This window comes from Periplaneta americana, chromosome 8, assembly GCF_040183065.1.
Source record: "Periplaneta americana isolate PAMFEO1 chromosome 8, P.americana_PAMFEO1_priV1, whole genome shotgun sequence".
NCBI lineage: Eukaryota > Metazoa > Arthropoda > Insecta > Blattodea > Blattidae > Periplaneta > Periplaneta americana.
This window is the reverse complement of record NC_091124.1, coordinates 174885885-174891162: the sequence shown is the minus strand read 5'-3', so window position 1 is coordinate 174891162 and position 5278 is coordinate 174885885.

Below are 5278 nucleotides of genomic sequence, written 5' to 3'. Positions count from 1 at the left end.
AATGAACTTAGTTTGCAACATTTGCTGCACAAGCCACTAGTATTAATAGTATATCAAAACGCAATAAAGAATCCATTGCAAAAATATTTTAGAACCCGTATTCCTAACACCAGCAAGCAGCATGTATAAGAATTTATGATTAGGCCTATATCAGAGCCCGACCAAGGAGCGCGTGTAGGAAATAGGAAGCTGCAGAGCCTGTGCGGCTTTAGGAAGCGGTATCAGAGTCTGTGCTTTGTCAGAGTGCAAACAAGACGTGCATGGAGGAAGCGATACAAGAGCCTCCTCTATTTCAGAGCTTAACAGAGAAGCACTAGTAGGACGTGGTAAGAGACTGTTCTATTTCAGAACGAAACAAATGCATATAGGACGCGGTAATAGAGTCCTTTATCATAGTTTTCAGTCAACAAGTGCGTGTACATATAGCAGGAGATCTGAGATATAAGGTAAATAACTTTAAAATCGAAGACCGATCGTTAAGCAATCATATAGCTTTAAGCAGCCGTGGCGAAAATGCCATCGTGCGCCGAGCCACTGTGTAAGCTGCAACGTGCATAGCAACTCTGGAGTGAGGCGGACACCCGAAGGGGAAGTGAAGCAACTGTCTGACTTATTAATGGTTTTTCATTTTCCTTACGTCAAGCACTTAAATAAAGTTATATACAGTACAAGGCTACAAACTAATGTTTAGTACCTACTACGTGTAACGAAGAAAGAAATGAACAAGAAAACATAGGACACAATATCACAACCTAAAATTAATTGTCTTCAGAATGTCTCTACGACAGTGTTTCAAAATCAGGAATTATGTCCCTTACTGTACTGCCAGTCGTAGTTGATCACGAAGGTATTTGTCTGTCAGTCGTGATCTAAATTTGATTTTTACTATTTTCATTGGTGAAAATATTTTTTCACAAACGTAAGTTGTAGCGAACATGGCTTCAACAGAGCAAGCGAAAGAACGAAGCTTCAGATATTTATTTTTTGGCAAAGATTTGAAAAGTTCAACATTTCTCAAGTCCTTACATCTAGTTTTCATTTAACAACACATTGTAAATCTGTGAGTTTAAATTGAAGATCTAACCGCATTATTCGTACATCTGCTGAAAAAGGACCGACGTACAGAGATGATGATGATGATAATAATAATAATAATAATAATAATAATAATAATAATAATAATAATAATAACAACAACACTTAACCTTTTAATGTTTCATGAGTAACATGTAATATAATGTTTGTTTTATGTTATACAACCGTTTTCCTCGTAATACTTGTGAACAAATGATACATTTAATATTCTCATCATATTGCCAGCAAACAAATGCATCCTCCCATCCTACTTGAAACTTTCGTTTTTATAGAGGTACATGGTTTCGAGAGAGACATTGCGACGATACGCCACTCGCAGGTCAGAGACAAATACAAATGGAACGGAGTTTGAGTCCAGTGAGTGAGAGGGTGGGGGTTGTAGGTAGGAAGCAAGGGAAATGCATTGCGAGCCAAAATGTGCTCGTAAGTCGCATTTTCGCCACGGCTGGCTTTAAGTATCGAATTGAAAGTAGAAGCACCTATTAGATACTCAAGAGAAGAGGGTAAAGAGATCATATATGGACGGGGAATGAATGGCAATAAAAGAATCGTGTGGAAAGGAGAGGAAAAAGTTAATTTTAATAATTTACCAGAGGACAAAATGAGCGTATTACTACAAATGGGAATACAGTAAGCAATTGATAATAACTTTGATAAAGCAGTTAATGTACTCTACCATAGTATCGAAAGAGCTAGTAGAAGTATAATGCACAGTTCAAATGAGCAAAGGAAGATTCAAAAGGGGAGTTGGTACAATTTGGAATGTATAGAAAGCAAAAAGCGATATAAGCAGAAATTTTGGACCCAAAATATATAATGCATTAATTAGAGCTTACCCTGAGCTAAGTACACTTAACACACATAGATTTAAGAAACAAATCAGATTAATTATTTAATTGTTTAAGCTAAATGGGTTAAAAATTAATACTCTAATGCAGCCGCGGCGAAAATGCGACTCACGAGCACATTGTGGCTCGGAGTGCATTTCCCTTGCTTCCTACCTACAACCCCCACCCTCTCACTCACTGGAGTCAAACTCCGTTCCATTTGTATTTGCCTCTGACCTGCGAGTGGCGTATCGTCGCAATGTCTCTTTCGAAACCATGTACCTCTATAAAAACGAAAGTTTCAAGTAGGATGGGAGGATGCATTTTTTGCTGACAATATGATGAGAATATTAAATGTATGATTTATTCACAAGTATTACTAGGAAAACGGTTGTATAACATAAAACGGCATTATAAGTTACTATATGTTACTGATGAAACATTAAAAGGTTAAGTGTTGTTGTTGTTGTTATTGTTATCATCATCATCATCATCATCATCATTATCATCATCATCGCTGTACGTCGATCCTTTTTCAGCAGATGTACGAATAATGCGGTTAGATCTTCAATTTAAACTCACAGATTTACAATGTGTTGTTAAATGAAAACTAGATGTAAGGACTTGAGAAATGTTGAACTTTTCAAATCTTTGCCAAAAAATAAATATCCGAAGCTTCGTTCTTTCGCTTGCTCTGTTGAAGCCATATTCGCTACAACTTACGTTAGTGAAAAAATATTTTCACCAATGAAAATAGTAAAAATCAAATTTAGATCACGACTGACAGACAAATACCTTCGTGATCAACTACGACTGGCAGTACAGTAAGTGACATAATTCCTGATTTTGAAACTCTGTCGTAGAGACATTCTGAAGACAATTAATTTTAGGTTGTGATATTGTGTCCTATGTTTTCTTGTTCATTTCTTTCTTCGTTACACGTACTAAACATTAGTTTGTAGCCTTGTACTGTATATAATTTTATTTAAGTGCTTGACGTAAGGAAAATGAAAAACCATTAATAAGTCAGACATTTGCTTCACTTCCCCTTCGGTTGTCCGCCTCCCTCCATAGGTGCTATGCACGTTGCAGCTTACACAGTGGCTCGGCGCACGATGGCATTTTCGCCACTGCTGCTCTAATGTTTATGTACTTTTGTATTTTCTATTTGTAGATAGACCCTATTATTACATGCTGTATGTATTTTACCATTTATTAATGTTATTGTGCTCAATGAACTCTCTTAATTTTGTGATATACAGGGTGTATCTAAATTGGTGTCAAATATTTCGGGGACGTGTTCCTAACATCAAAACAATTAAAAAAGTTAATAAGAACATGGGTCTGAAAACCATTCGTTAGGGAGTTATTAAAGCATTTGTCCCTTCATTGACCGCTGATTGTTTGGTGGTTTTTTGTTTGTTTGTATTTTGTAGAGCAAAGAAATCAGAAGAAAATGTATTCTGTGAGTGAACAGAACGAAATGATTTGCATCATTTAATTGATTATGTGCTTCTGGACGTCATCCAACTAATGTGTTTTAACACGATGCTGCTCCAGCTCATTTCAGTCTGATAGTTCGTAATTTTTTTAATGATCGATTTCCCCAAAGATGTATTGGTCGAAGGGGATTCATTGCATGGCCTGCTCGATCGCCTGATTTGAATCCAATGGATTTCTTCGTCTGGGGACATTTAAAGTCGCTGGTTTATACAGCATTATTGTTGAAAAATAGAGAGAGAAGAGATAATTTTATTATACACTAGTGGTCAATGTTTCAGTTTTTTTTTTAGTTGTCCCGTAGTTTTAAATATTTTTTTAAGAGTTGAGTTGATGATAGAGGTTGTGTTGGAAATACGTTGTGAGTTGGTTAAAATGTATGGAGAAATTCGGTTTTACTTTTTTTTTTTCATTTTATTTTATCTTTATTTTTTTATTTAAGTCCGATTTTTGTTTCAGTAAAGGCGTATCTAAACTGGATTTCACAAAATACGAAACACTCCAGGGATTTTCAACAGAGTATGCCAGAGCATGTAATGCAGGTTTAGGGGACACATCGAAGCAGGAGGAAGCCACTCCGAGCAATTTTTGTAACATTAAATTTTGTCTTGTATCTCTGAAGTAAATTATTTTGAGACCAATGTTCATATGAACCTTTTGTAATGTTTTTGTGTTACGAACACATCCCCGAAATATTTGACACCAATTTAGATACACCCTGAATAACTGATCTGAACTGCGCCCGAGCACGAGCTTCTGCTCTTTCGGGCTGCAATGCCTAATGTAGCTCAAGTGTAAAATATTAGATAGATAGATAGATAGATAGATAGATAGATAGATAGATAGATAGATAGATAGATAGATAGATAGATAGATAGATAGATAGATAGATAGATAGATAGGTAGGTAGGTAGGTAGGTAGGTAGGTAGGTAGGTAGGTAGGTAGGTAGGTAGGTAGGTAGGTAGGTAGGTAGGTAGGTAGGTAGGTAGGTAGGTAGGTAGGTAGGTAGGTAGGTAGGTAGGTAGGTAGGTAGGTAGGTAGGTAGGTAGGTAGGTAGATAGATAGATAGATAGATAGATAGATAGATAGATAGATAGATAGATAGATAGATAGATAGATAGATAGATAGATAGATAAAAATAAAAATTAAATTAAGGAGGCGTATAGGAAGTGGAGAGGGAGTAACAGTAGAGAGGATAGAGAAACTTTTCTAGATTTGAAAAAAAGAATATAAAGATCTACTCTTAGTAAAAAAAGAAAACATTCACAAAGAATGAGCTTAACAAGCTGAATGTATTAATTGGCAATAATAACATATCAGCAGCATGGAAGGAAATTAAACGGGTGGCGAAGTGGGAGAGAAAGAGGAGTGAAACTGGGGAAGACGACTGGCTGAGACATTTTAATGAATTAATGAGAAAATGTATGGGTGCTGAGAGTCCATATACTTGTGTTGCGGGCATAAATAAGAGATATCATGAAATACTCGATGAGGATTTTAAATTAGAGGAACTTAGAGACTTAATATTTAATACATCTTGATTACACAACTTTTAACACTGTATCACTTCGGAATATGTATACAGTGAAACCTGCCTTTGCGGTCACTTCATTTAAACGGCCACCTGGCCAAAAGGCCAATTTTCTCAATTGGCCTTTGGATTTGCCATAAGATCATTAAAAATTGTCTCTTTATTTAGCGGCCACCTCATGCTTCGGCCAGCGGCCGGGGTCTGTTTGGATTGGAACCTGACTATAGCAGTCACTGTCCAACAAAAATTGTTTTCACGGATACTGTCTGACCTATTTTTTCGATGGTTAGAGGCCACAGAGCAATATCACGAGTACAATAGCT